The sequence below is a fragment of the Cavia porcellus genome, unplaced genomic scaffold (genome assembly GCF_034190915.1).
Source record: "Cavia porcellus strain 051 isolate PalLab524CR breed Dunkin Hartley unplaced genomic scaffold, mCavPor4.1 scaffold_1, whole genome shotgun sequence".
NCBI classification, from domain to species: domain Eukaryota; kingdom Metazoa; phylum Chordata; class Mammalia; order Rodentia; family Caviidae; genus Cavia; species Cavia porcellus.
The window spans coordinates 198,956,038-198,970,609 of record NW_026947484.1 but is presented as its reverse complement, the minus strand read 5'-3'; the positions used below and the strand labels follow the sequence as shown (position 1 = coordinate 198,970,609).

The following is a 14,572-nucleotide window of genomic DNA, read 5'->3' as shown; positions in this document are numbered from 1 at the left end:
TCCTATCTGCTTGACAGTCCTTAAGCAAGAAGTCAACGCAGCCCTGGCCACTTTGAACCCCCATGCTAGCTCTGTTCTTCCCAACAACCAAACCAGTCTTGCTCAGCCACGTTACACTTTCTGACTTTGCAAAGTGGAACTGATAGGACCTGCCTCATACGGGCTGCAAGAGGTCTCGATGTGATTATACACAGCCAGCCTGGCCCAGGATAGCCCCTGGGGCCAGCACACTGGTGACCCGTGGGAGAATGTAGGAAACCCCCACATTCCAACTAGAAAAACCATTTCCTCAGACACATCCGAGAAAGCAAAGCCTTGTAGGGCTCCTGGGAGAGCTGGGACCTTTAACACAGAAAGGATGCTCTGTCCTCAAGAGAGAGATGCAGGGGACTCTACTCCAAGGGCAGCTGGGGACACCACACAGCCCCATGCTGTTGTCCCATACTGCCGCCCTAACAGGCATGGCTTTCCCTGGGACGCATCCCTGCTGCTCTCTGGCCAGTAACCCTGATTCATCTTTGTTTATGAGCCAGAATGCCAGCTCTATGGGGGCAGGGACTTTGTCCCTGTGCCTCATTACTGGGTCTCACGCCAGTGTGTGGCTCATTCAGATAAATGAATGACTAAACCAGGGGGCAGAGGTGAACTGCAAGGAAGGGCGGCCCAGAGCTGAGTGACCTCCCCCATATCTCAGCCTGGGGTGGTGCTCCCGAGTGTCACAGGGGCCACCAAGCTCCAATCTTCACTCTATCCACCGTCACTGATTATCAGTATAATAACAGTCACTGATTGTTGAATGCCAGCTCTGCACCTGGCATACAGCTTGGCCCCATGCCAGCTAACCCACTGCATCATAAAAATTCCCTGAGATGGGGCCTGCGTGACTCCGGGCTTCACAAATGAGAAAACCAAGGCCTGCAAGGGTGGTGACAAGCCCAGGGGACACAGTGGGCCAAGGCAGAGTATGACCTGCATCTAATTTGGTCTGGCTTGCTCCTCCCTCACTGGGCATGAGAAGGGCTGCAGAGCTGGCTGGACCTCACAGGAGAAAAGCGGGCCACAGCCCCCAGGCCTGGCCCATGTCCCACTCAGCACCTCCTTGGGGCAAAAGGCCCAGCCATGCAAAGGCTGCAGCCATCCCAGACGTGCCTGGCTGCACAAAAAGCACTGGCTTGGGGTCAGTTGGGCCTGGGTTTAAGTCTGTTTCCAAACCATGTGGCTTAGGGATTTGGAGCAGTGATGTTCTTTCAGGCACCTCAATTATCCTCATCTGAAAAATGGAATCAGCCCAAAGCTGTCATGAGAATAAGGCAAGGAAACGGAAAGTACCTGGCCAGCTCTGTGGCGCACAGTAGGTAGTGAGTGAGTAAGCTTTCACTGTCTCCCTTGAGCCTCCCTGTGGACGGGTGGCCCTGATTTCAGAGCAGGGAACAGTATGGGTATCTGGGGGAATCTGAGCTCCCTGTTCTCTCTGCTCTCTGGGACACCACTGCTTGGCACTTTCCTGAGCTAGCAGGTCAGCAAAACTATCATTCAACCTCTGACCTTTGTCACTGCATGCTAGAAGTCTGAGAGGATGAGTTTGTCAATGCAGTAATAACCGGCCACAATGTGACAGGCCAGGTCCATAGGGTGTCCTTGGCATTAGAAGCCCCAGGAAAGGAGGTTCCTGACAGAGTGACGTGAGCCAGCACCCTGCATACTGTGCCCAGAACACAGTTCTCCCTTCCAGTAAGAGCTGGCCACAGTCCTTACTGACAAGGGGACCTTAATCTGCTGGATCTGGCTGTGAGGGTGATGGGCTGGCTTCATGCACAAGTCACCCCAGCCCTGCCCTCCTGTGCGCAGGAGTCTGCCGCGTCCACACCCTGACTTTCCTGATGTCAGCTCTGGACGTGTGGTTGTGAGTGGTGCTGGGGTTCAGAGCACAGCCCTCAGCTGCGCCCTTTCCTCCTTCTGGGGGCCTGGGTCAGGTTTGGGGGTTCAAGGTGAGGTACCTCTTCTCACAGCATCCTGCAAGGGTGCCCCGGTACCCACAAACATCTGTACTATATTTGCCCTGAGTGTCCCTGTGCCTGCAGAAGCATGACACTAACAAAACACATCAGGATAGGTGGAGAAAGAGATTGCAAAGGAAAGGAAAACCCTGCTTCCTGTTCCTTCCCGCTTTGGGAACAAGTGGTCTGGCACTCCCATTGGCACTGGCCTTGCCTTCCCAAGGGCATAGCTGGCCTTGCCTTCTACTTTCAGGATTCCCTGATCTGCCCTGTCTGGCTCCAGGGCCCTAAGTCTGTGAATGAGTGGAAGCCACCACTAGGTCTGCAACTGTCCCTGCCTGAGAGGCTGCTCAGACCCTCAGGCCCACCGGGGGCTTGTGCACTGTACTTGTATGTCGGCCTTTACTACTGTCCAGGAGCCAGGCCCTGAGTCAGGTGCTGGGGATGTGACACAGACCAGCCTCCTGATGCCCCGGCTCAGAAGCTGTTCCCAGGACAAGTGGCAGAGAAACAGGGAGGACAGATGGAAGCCAACTCAGGGACATAGCGCTTAGCACATCCAACAGGTGCATCAAGGAATGGCCACACCAGGCGGCACACTCAGATGGCTATCTGAAGGAAGGGATTCAGACTCCGGGGTGACTCTGGGAGACACAGGAGCCCTTCCTTTGTAACGGGGCAGGGGAGGGATTCCTCAACTTCACTCGCTGGGCTCTCCCTCCATTTCTGCCAGGGAGCTGCAGGGAGTGGGCAAGACTGAGGCTGGGGACCCAGGGCACTTCTGGAGCAGGGCCAGCCAGCCATGAACTCCAATGACTGCAGAAGGGCAAGAACCAACATTTCACACGGGGCCACTGGACCATGGTGGTGCTCCATGCTGCTCACGCCATGGAGGGGCGGCCTGCCCTGTGGGTTGGCTGCCAGTCCTCGTGGCTGATACTCTTGCTTGACGTCTTACAGACACAGCCCTCCTTCCCTGTGATTTAGACAGCTCCGTTAGTGCTGAGCAGACAGGAGCACGGGACCTCTCTGACGTGAGCAGAATGTGATGGAGAGCTTAAGGCACACTGTTGGGTCACACTGGGCCAGATCCTGGGCCACTCGTTAGCTGCGGCGTCTAGGGCAGATGGTGGATCTGCCTCTGGCCTCAGTTTCCGACCCGGAACCTGGCATCAGTAACAATAGACTCATCTTCTCAAAGGATGCTTGGTGGATGAAGTAATCGATGTCAGGGAGGGATGTGGCACACAGCAAATACTCAATAAACACCAGCCATGGAACCCCAAGCCCCAGAACCCTACCACATCACAGGAGAAGCCCTAGCATCGCGTGGTGCCTCTCAAGATCGAGAGAATCTGCTCCCTCCTTTCTAGCATCTGCCACAACTCTGCTCCCAGACACCCCTCCCCCTCACTGTCAGGTCGCATCAGCCCATAAATATTTAAACAACATGTCATCAGATTATTATAACATATGATCTATAGCACTGATGTGCTGCAGTTCTGTGCATTTGGGCTTCATTTTCAGAATATCGAGACATAAAATATTTATGTATTTAGCCAACCACGAGATCTCACATTCTGTCTCACAATGCTGGGTGGTGGCGAGGCGCTGAACTGAGATGCAATGTGCGAAGGGGGTGCCTAGTTCTCACATTGCTTCCTGGGGCATCTGGATGGTTTTGGGTTCGTTCTGGAGATGTCATCACATGGCCTGTGGGGTCTGTCACAGCAAGCAGAGGCCAGGATGGAAAGAACCCATCACACCACTACAGCCCGAGGGTCATTTTTATGGGTGTCTCCCTGGATCTGCATATAGTAAGTGCTCAGTAAATGTTGTCCGTAATAAAAGGATTCACCTTGAGTCTGTGGCACCATCCAAGTGGCTAGCATGCAGCTGGGACTCAGCTGTGTTTCCGCCTAGTTTCTTTTTATCGTCAGTGCCCTGTACCAGGCCAGGCACACAATAAGGCCCAGGAACACAGCTAGATGGACAGCAACCAAGGGAACTGCCAGGTAAAATTGTTACCAGATAAAAAGCAGAATTAGCTCCTAAATTAATAGGGACAACGACTTTCTATCTGCTTGTCCAAATTAAGCTGCATAAGACCCTCCTCCTGTGAAATACAGGCTCTCCACAACCTGTGCTGGGTAGGCAAAGGGGTTTTTCTGCATAATTAAATATCTCAGTTGCTACCATTAGCACATCAGAGTGACCATATGTCCTTACATTTTCAGCAGTGTGCAATTTCAAGGCTGCTGCCCTCTAAGTCATTCAAGCATCCAGTAACTTCTCACACACCAGTGACTGAAAGGGATCTTCCAAATCTCCTGTTCCCACAAGGCACTAAAATACTTTTACAGATCACTGCTCTGTGGGGGAAATGGGGAAGGCAGGGTTAGCTGGTGCCTAACCTATAAATGATCAATGTCTGCAGATACAGGAGACCACCAAGTATGCCCACAGCACAGCAGCTGGTTTGGAGTGGAAGAATTTCCTTTGCATGTTTTCCTGGGAAGGCACAGCAAGACCTCTGCTTTCCCCAGAGGCCAGCACAGGCCTAGACCCGCAGAGGTGCTCAGCGGCTCTCTGCTGAGGAGCGTGTAGCCTGACTGTCAACCTCACTCGTGCTGGTGATACCAGTGTGCGGCCCAGGGAAGCCACAGCACCCACTGCCCATCACCCTTTAGAGAAAACCACAGGACTGTCACAAATGCCATGCTGTGTCACCCCCGGGCTGGTTCCAAGAGCATGCAGTCTCTACCCTTCTCCCCAGCCTCTGCAGAGACAAAAATGAGACAGTTCTCATTTCCTCCTGGGCTCGCTGAGGGGCTGGCATTTCAAACAAACACCAAGGGCCACTAAAATTCCTGGAGAAGACGAACAAAGGAAATGCACACGCGCTGAGTCAGTGCACACTGGGGTCCCTCCGTCACCGAACCCAGCCAGACTCTGCTGGACCTGCCAGGCCCCGGGGGTGGGCCGCCCTCATCTACTCCATCTGCTGCCATGTGGTGCCCAGGGATCCTGTCATCTGGGCTCTAACTGGTGGCCCACCCATGTCACATCAGCAAGGGTGTCATTTACCCTCACAAGGCTGGTTTCCCTGTTTCTGGGCTGGGCAAGAATTCCAAATTCTGCACATTTGCCAAAGAGCGAGGTGTGTATGTCCATAGGGCTTTGTCCCTGCCCTTCTCCAAGCAGCCTCACAAAAGATGAGCCCTCTAACCACCCACACAGCACACTGGACAGGAAAGGCAGCTTTAGGGCTGGGTATGCAGCTCCGAGGTAAAGCACATGCTTAGTGTGGCTCAATCCCTGGCACCTTAAAAACACTCAGCTTTAAAACATGGCACCGAGCACTCCCATGACCCTTAGTGCCTCCCACACAGGCACTAAGAGCCACCTCTGCAGAGAACGGGCATGGGAAGGAGCCCCTGAAACTGTACGGCAAGCGCTTCCAGGCTCAGGTCTTTCCCACATGTGAGGACCTCTTACCCCAAATGCTTGGGACCAAAGGTGGTTCACATTGCACAGTCATTCAGATTTTGGAATCATCTGTACAGACTTTTAAAATGTGAAAATCTGAAGTCCTCCAAAATCTGAAACTTTTGAGTGTCACACCATCAAGCTGGTGTTCAAAGAGTTTCAGATAATTAACTTGGCTTCTACTGCGTGCCAGTCACAAGGACCAGTTTCCTCATCCATAAAACAGGCCTATCAGAACCCACACCATGGAGAGGTTGCCCACGCCAAATGAGACTAGGACATGACACAGGGTGAGCGCTGGGCACAGAGGAGCCCCCAAGAGGATCAAGGGCGAGGAGGCAGGAGGAAGCGCCAGTGTCCCACCCCGTCAGCCCCCGCCACCACCTCACCGTGCGGGCTACCTGCCCTCCAGGCTTCCCCCAGCCTCACCGGCTCCTCCAGGCCCAGCTCAGATGACCCTTTCTCCTGGTGCCATCTTATGTCCCCAGACAGTGAGGCACAAAAGATGCCTCTGGCAAAGCACTCATATGCACCTACAAAGGGAGTCACAACATAACTCCTGTGCCCACCAGGTGGTGAGAGGCCGAGGTGCAGGGCCATCAGAGGACCTCTGTCATCAGCTGGGTTTTAGTAATACGCTAAGTTGCCCAGGTTGAACTCAAACTTGCAACCCTCCTGCCTCAGCCTCCCAGAATGCTGGTATTATAGCGCCACCACTCTAAACTCAGAGTTATTCCTTGAGTGAATGGAGGTGTCACACACTGACACACAGGGAGTCCTGGCTGGCAGAATGGAGTCTACTCGTCCCACTAACAATGAGTGTTTTACTCACAGAGCAGACCCAGAGGCCAGGATGCCTTAGCCAGAAAGCTGGGAGAGTGCTCAAGACTGAAGCCATGGAGCAGCTACAGGTGCGTGTGAGGTCTTAAACTGGTCATGGTTTCTCTCTTTTCCTCTGTTCCCATCTGGAAAATGGGAGACTTTTTTGGTTTCCTTTTTTGTTTTTTCCTTTGGTCTTTTTTTGAGGCAGGGTTTCACTATATAGTTCAGGCTAGCCTTGAACTCACTTCTAGCACAGGCTGTCATCAAACCTGCAGTGATCCCCTACCTCAGCCTCTTGAGTGCTGGGATTATACCCTATTATGGTTTTCTTTTTCTATTAACTATCAGAATTCTTTCCAGGTTTTTTTTCCCCAAAATAACATAAAAAAAATTTTTTTTTGGTGCTGCTAGGGATTGGACCCCAGGGCCTTGCACAGGGTAAGTGCTCTACCATGAAGCAACCGAATTAACAATTTCAAATTGGTACATTCACAATGCTGTGAGCCCCGGCACTTTATCTAATTCTATATGTTTTCACTTCAAAAGGAAACCTGCACCCTTACACACTTTATCCTCTGTTCTCCCTGCTGTCAGCCCTGGTCACCACCAGCCCACCTGGGACCCCATGGACTTCCCTAGCCTAGAGATTTCCCATCAGCACCTTTTCCTGCCAAGACTCCTGGACACACATCCTTCTGGAAACAGGTGACCAGAGAGCAGACTGGCTTCCCGTCCCCCTCTCCAGAGCTCACATCCCTTATGCTCTGCAACCTTTCAGGGGACACTCTGCTTCCAGGCCCCTTACTTTTCAGAATTCTCCTTCTAGACAGGCATGGCAGCACAGCACCAGCATTCTTAGCACTCGGGAGACTGAGGCAGGAGGGTTACTGTGAGTTGGAAGCCAGCTTGGAGTACCTGGTGATTTTAAGGTCAGCTTGAACTACCTAGCAAGACCCTGTCTTAAAAAACAAAAACAGAGGGCCGTGGATTTAGCTCAGCGGCATAAGCACCTGGCTGGCAAGCTTGAGGTCGTAAGTTTGATTCCCGGTATAAAAAAAACCAACAGAATTCTATTCTTAAAATTAGGTTTCTCAGTCAAATCACCCCAAATGGTGCCTAAGAATGGAGGGTCAGGGTGTGTGTGCCCATTTCCCAGGTAGGGGTGGAGTCCGGGCCCATGCATGACCCTCACATGAAGTGCGGTGGTGTCCAGACAAGCCACTGTCGGGGGCTAGGGTAAAGAGCTGAGCAGAGTCCACAGAAGCCATCTAAATAGGAATGGCCACTTCTGGGAGACAAGGGACTCTCCTCTCCCTTGGAGAGCCCCAAACAGCTAAACCCCAAATTCAACCAAGTCACTCTGGCCTCATGGTACAGGGCCTCTGAGGACTCTGATGGGGACAGGAGGGACAAGGTCGCAAGGTCGCACTGCCCCACGGCCCACCCAGGTCTGTGAGGGTCACTTCTGTCAGTGCAGGCTCAGCTGCACTGTGTGAATAATTAACAAAACATCTGCCCACTTCAGAGTGCACCCGCCGACAGTGCTGGGGCCTCCACAGACATTCCGATCCTTGACAAGACTTGGGGGTTCCTGGGCCTTGCCTTTCGGGGAGTGGGATTTCAAACACTTTCCTGAGACACCACAGGGCCCCTGGCACTTAGATCCTGCTCCTTTCTAAATGGCCGCTGTCTCCTTTCCATAACTTTGGGGGTGCCATCTGGAGGGGTCCTTGGCACCCCCTACCCAGCAGGGCCTCCCCAGAGGCTCTGAAGGGTTCTTGGCAAAGAGCTGACTTTCCTGGATTTACAACCCATGCAGGGCCTTGATAACGAAATCCCTTCTACGTCATTTCAGGGAACCACCATAGGGTACTAAAGGGGCTCTGGTAACTTCACTTAGGCCTTTGCTCCCACTGTCCCAGGTCATCAAATTGTCCATTTTCTAGACAGGGAAGATGAGGCTGGGCACAGCGATGGACTGGCTCATGAGTGGTAGGTCGGGGGAGGGGGGCTCAAACCTCACTCCATCTGGTGCTGTGTGTGGCGCACGTGTTTGATGCAATGAGTACCTCCCTGTGTTGGGGCCTCAGTTTCCCCTCTATAAAATGGGTGACTGGAATAGATGGTACGTCTAAAGTCCACAGCACATAAATGTCAATGGTCTTTTTTTTTTTTTTCTTTCTTTCTTTTTTTGAGACACTATATATTCCAGGCTGGCCTTGAACTCACAGCAATCCTCTGCCTCAGGCTCCCAGGGCTAGGATTACAGGCATGAGCCACCATGCCCAGCCAGCCATGGCAGTGGTCTTCTGTACCCCCACTTTCCAGCTCAGTGCTCCTCTCAGGCTTGGGCACCCACCAGATTCCTGGTCACAGCTTGGACTGATCAGAACTGAAGGCCACTGGTAAAGTAACTGCCTTCTTTGCAGGCCTCTTCCCAGAAACGCCAGTTTCAAAGAATTTGAGCCCAAGCAACAGAGGGGGCAGGTGCTGGCAAAAGGGGCTGTGAACAGGTTCCACCTCCGCAGCAAGGGCCTTTGAGGGTCTGAGGGATGAACCCCGCAGCCTGACACAGGTGAGAGACAAGGTGAGGACAGGTCCTTAAATGGGTCTCTGTCCTCCAGAGCCAGACTCATTTCGAAGTGTGAGGGTTAAAGAGTTCGGGGGAAAGGCAGGCTGCAGGCAGCTCCCCTCCTCTCCCCTCCCCAGTCAGAATTCCTTCACACTCTATGGAATTCCTACACAAAGCCCCTTTTTTCCCTTCTATGAGGTCACCATCGCGCAGATGTCTGAGAGGAGGAAAGAACAGCTCCGTGTGAATGGAGGCCATGGAATTGAATGCGTTTTAGAGCCTGGCAGCCCCCCCTTCGATTCCAACGCCCGCCTCGCACCCAGCTCCTAGACGGTAGCTTGAGCGGTGACCCTGCTGGGTGGAAGCCAAGAAGCCTGGCTAGGAGACCAGTGTCTCTGCCACCCCACCACACAGAAGTCTGTGGAAAAATCCAGAACTGGAGACGAAGTGCAGCCTGTGTATGTGGGTCTGTTTTCTCATAAGCAAGCCCTGCTATGAGGAACAATACCAGAACGCTGGATCACAGGCAGAATGCCAGTTCCCAGAGTTAATGTCACAGGAAATGACAAGCGGACTGACCGCCCCAACGCCGTCTCTGTCTGGACATGGAGCTGAGATGGCTGTTGGTTCAATGCAGGTTTGGTCCAAGGATGGGCTATGTGTATGTCATCCAGCACCCATGGGACTGGGTGATGCTGCTGGCATGGGGTTTTTTTTCTTTTGTGACTAAAATTTTCCTAAAAAGTTACCTAGCCATTACCCAGAAGTCAGAAATGAGAAGACAACCAAATACCAAAGATCCACTGAGGCCTGTCACAGTCATCACACCTGGCTGTCCATCGCCTGTCACTTCAAAGCCCCTTTGGACAGGTCCACCCCTCACACCACAGCACCCCAGAGCTCCAAGTCTCCAAGTGGCAGCCTGGGAAACCTCCATGGCCTGTGAGCTTAGCTTCCTAACAATGACGTCAGCAAAAAAGATAAAAATGTAGCAAAAAGGACTATTTTTACCTCTGCAAATCACAGGCCAGAAGGGAGAGAAATCCATCAATGCCAGAAATGTGGCTGAGCCTTTGCAGAAGATCTATTATTTCACACCTTAAATTAATGCATCTTGAAGCAATTTGCAAATGTTCATCCATATTGTAGGGAAGACTTGGAAGGAAGAGAAAAACCTTTCCCCTTCAACACCAAAGGGCACTTGGTCAGGGCACAGCCCAGCCAGGGGCATGCAGGTCCTTCTCCCAAACATAGCATCTCAGGCACAGGGCAGCAGAAACTGAGATGGGAATGAATGAGGACACAGGCCCTGGACTGAAATGACAAGTGACAAGAAGCCTTTACAGGACCCATCGTGTTGCCAGACACTCAGAACAGAGTATGGCCCTGTGCAAGCACTTCACCACGCCCTGGAGTTGGGACACTGGGCTCTTCCTGGGGCAGCATCCGGTTTCATCCCACACAAGCTTGGGGGTGCCAACCTGTGTCTAATCTTGGGTCATTCGCCAGGGCTCCCCCTCTTCCTCCCAGGCTTGGTCCAACTCGAGAAGAGGAAGGAAATATTATTCTCTTTTTGACAATTGTTTTGACACTTCCCTTATGAAACCGATCCATGGCACTTGGAAAGGAAAGAAAATATATAAATGACAGCCCCTTCTCTCTGGTAGCTCTGGTCCTTGGACACTGGCCATCTACATGAGAGGTGGGAAGACCAAGCCAGAACACTGGAGCCCTATCTGCCTGCACGAACCTGGCTTTGCAGCACGCCCGAGAAGAGCACAAGTTAGAGCACAAGCACTTCAATCTTGAGAGTTGCAGGTGTGGGTTCAAATCCTGACTTTGCCATTTCCCAGATATGACCCTGCCCAAGTTACTTAACTTAGCAAGTTTCCAAGTTCAGTAGGAAGGCTATGGATTTGCTGGGACAAACCTGAGTTGAAATCCAGCACGTGACGTCTGTCACCTAATGGAATCTTTCTGTACCCAGTTTCCTCATCTGTAAACCAGGCATCGTTAGTTCCTATCTCATGGTGTTGGTAAGTGGATGGAGGGAGATAAATCACTTCAAGCTAGGAGCACCATGCCTGGCACAGGGCATATCCTCAATAAATAGGGACCCACTGGTCACAGGGTCACTCTGACAAAATTATGTTAATAGACTCAGTTTTCTCATCTGTAAAATGGACAGAATATTCCCTATCTGACAGAATTGAATGAATGTGTGTGAAAGCCTCCAGCAGCCCATCTGTCACATCCTGGGTGTAATGGAAATGGGAAGGGTTGCAAAGTCACACAGGTGACCCAGGATTCTGTCACCACTCCCCTCTCACCTCTGCCAGGGCACAGGTTTGATCTCTCTGTGCCTCGGTTTCAGCGGTACTTAAAACCAAAAGCTACTTTCTGCAGCAAAGGACTCCAGGGAGGAGTGAGACCCCCCAAAACAGTTCCCAGCACACAGGAGGCACCCCACAAATGCATCTCCTCCCCTTTTCCCTCCTGCCCTGCTCATTCCCACCAGAAACGTCCTTTGGTAGAGCCAGGAGCTCCATTTCTGGAAAGCTGAACAGCTCTAACTTCAGACGACCTGGCCACTGCCTAGGTCTGACACTTGATTCTCGTGGAGATAGAAACTATTTTTTAGTCATTTCCGAAGCAGACGGGAGAGCAGAGGCTGACAAACCACAGGGACCATTTTAAATCCTGGGCCTTTTCTTCTGGGAAGTTAGGCAAGAACCTTCCCAAATGTTTGCTGTGGGGCTCTCTGCCAGGGAGTGACTCATTCCAGGCTCCCCACAGGCATATTTTATTTGGGGGTGGGGGATCCAGGGAGGGCCTGGCCTTGATGGGGGAGGGGAGGCTGCATTTCCAGCAAATCCAGAAGGTAGGTTTGCTATTTTTTTTTTTTTTTTGGTGGGGGGGGGGTGGTGGTGAAGAAAAAGAATTTTCCTTCCAGGTTTTGTTTGCTGAAAGACAACATCCAAAGTTCAAGCTTCAGTCCCCACATTGGGAGCAGACGCCTCCAAACAGGCTCTGCGCCCTTTCAATGAAATTCTTCTTCCATTAGCGACATGGTTTTTAAACGCGTCTTGAAAGTTCTCCTGCACGCACAAGAAACTCCTACGACGACATTTTCCCTCCGAAAGGCAAGCTGACTTTTGAAATTCAGGGGAGACAGGGTAGCCTTGAGTTTCTAAAGTTTATCTCACAGCAACTGAGACTTCTGACTGTGAAGACTGTCAACATTTATAAAGCACACACATGCATGCGCAAGCTCACGCACACACACAAAACCTGTCAGTCACAACTGTAAGGACAGCTCTCAGCAAACGGATTCCAGGCTTGCTATGACCAATGTGTTACTGTGTTTGGGGCTCATATTTGGAGGCCAGGCGCTGGACAAATAAATCAGACAGAATTAACTACTTAGCAGTACAGGGCTAAGGGGCAGAGGAAAGCCAAGACACACAGTGTCTAAGGGCCCCTGTGTTCCTCAGGACCAGGACACCTCCCCTTTCAACCTGGGGGCAGGGTCAAAATTTGACCTGGCTAAAGTGAGCCAAGAACAAAGCCAAGCAATCCAGGGAGCGTTTAGAAAAAGTGAACAGAAGTCTCCTGGTGCCCCATGAGGTGCTCACCTCAGCCCTATGTCCCCCAGCCTGCGTGGCCGAGGAGGGTCCTGCCAAGGCCTGGCTCCAACTTTTGCACACATACCAGGCCCAGCCAGGATCTGGGAGTCACCAAATCAGTACGTGTACCCACCGCCCCTCAGCCCTCAGCCGCCCTCAGCCCTGCAGTTCTTCATGGCTTCCCTGGCATCGGGAAAGGAGCGGGGCACCATCACACCCATTTGGCATGGTGGGTACAAAGTGTGTGTGAGAGGGTCTCGGCCTAGATAAACACATTTACTCATTCCTGTATACAAATGATACACTCATAAACGCATATGCACGCTTTTGCACTCACACACACATGTGCATGCGATCACTTATGAACACTCAGACACGTGGGCACACGGACTCCCGGAGATCCACACTCCGCCAGGCTCTGAGCGCACATCCTGGCCCACTGTAAACACGCGGTGCCGGGATAAGCGCGGGCCAGGCCCGTTTCCCGGGGAAACGCTACCAGACCCCCGAGGGGCGCGCGCGTGCCGCACAACACACACCCGGGACAGACGGACACGAGCCCACGCACGCCGCCGCGCCGCCCAACGCACCCTGCTCCCACCCGCTCCCCAGCCTTGCGCGCTCCCGCGCGGCCCCTCGGCGTTCGGGCGCGCGCCAACGCCCGCCCCAGCCGCGGGGAGACGCCTCGCGCCCCCTCCCAGGCTCGCGCGGCCCGACCCCGGCCACTCACCGGCGGGCGGCGGGTCGACTGCGGCGGGAGCACCGGGCGCGGACAGCGGGCGCCGGCCCAGCGGCGGGTCCCACACGAGTTGGCGACGCTGCTCCGCCGGGTTCCGCCGCCGCCTGCGCGCGCCCGCGCCCGCCCCGCCCCTCCCCGCCGCGGGGCCGCGCCGCCCCCTGCGCTCGTGCGCGCGGCCGCCACGCAGGCTCGAGGGAGGGGGCGCCCGGTGCGCGCTCCGACGGCGGAACCTCCCGGGGCGCCGCGCTCGTGGGACACCCACTGATCTGCTCGGCCAGGGTCCTGCGCCCCGTTTCACAAGTGGGGAGACTGAGGCGCATGGCAAGTCCAGGCCAGCAACCCGCCTCTCCCTGGGCTCCAGATGCTTGGGATGAGGTCTGCCGTCGGCCAAGCCCTGGACCTCTTCAACGGGTTTTTGGGGTCCCCATCAGCTAACACTGTTCCTATCACAGCCCCCATCCGACAGAAACTGGAAGAGCTTTGAGTGCCCCGGCTGCGTGTGGGTACTGAAGTCGGCTCCATGGGCGTCCACATGTGGAGAAGGCCCTGTTCTCTGCCCTCGGTGCCCCATGTCATTTTTGTACCCCACCCAGGCCCTCCATGGACCCCGGCCTGCAAGAGCCATTGTGGCACAGGTTTCTGGAAGGAGAAACCTGCACTGATGGGAGCTGCAGTCCCCTGCTTCACTTCCTAAGGAGACCCCCCACACACACAGGCACTCTGGCCAGAGCGCATGCTCCCGCCTGAGACAGTTCCTCTTTCCATTCTTGGGGCTTCTGCCACACATTTTTCCTGCCAGCTGCCCGGAGTGGCCGCTGCTGAATGTGTCCCCCCTAGCTGGGATCCATAACAGCGACAGTCGCAAACTGTGTCTACCACACTCGCGGCTGTACACTCTTCCTTCCTTGTGAAGAAAGTCCCACAGCAATCTGGGAAGGAGGCAGTATGCTGCTGCCTGCCCATTTCACAGGCGGCATTAATGAGGCCTAGAAATGAAATTTAGGAAGGCTCTTGCCCAGTCGTGTGCACTGCTGATGTAGCAAGGGGCAGCCTGGTCTCCCGCACTTACTCAGGAAAATGTGAATGTTAGGGCCCAACAGGAGAAAGGGATCATTCTGCAAACTATTTAGTCGTTTACCTGAGGATCTGTTCACAGCCTCGCATAATACACATCACAATATCACATAGATGGAAAAGTTAAATATAAGAAATAAACACCACAAGACGAGCATGTTGACACATGCCTGTAGTCCCAGCTACTTAGCAGGCTGAGGCAGGAGGATCACGAGTTTAAAGCCAGCCTGGGCAACTTAGGAAGAGCCTCTCT

At 53.5% G+C, this 14,572-nt stretch overlaps 1 protein-coding gene across 1 annotated transcript in view; it reads right to left on the bottom strand.

Moving 5' to 3' along the window:
- Positions 1-13,395, bottom strand: part of Nek6 (NIMA related kinase 6) — a 66,664-nt gene extending 53,269 nt beyond the window's left edge. The window contains exon 1 of the mRNA XM_003470638.5: positions 13,237-13,395. The gene's annotated coding sequence lies outside the window, so the exon portion shown is untranslated. The remainder of the gene's footprint in view (positions 1-13,236) is intronic.
- Between the last annotated feature and the right edge of the window lie 1,177 nt (positions 13,396-14,572).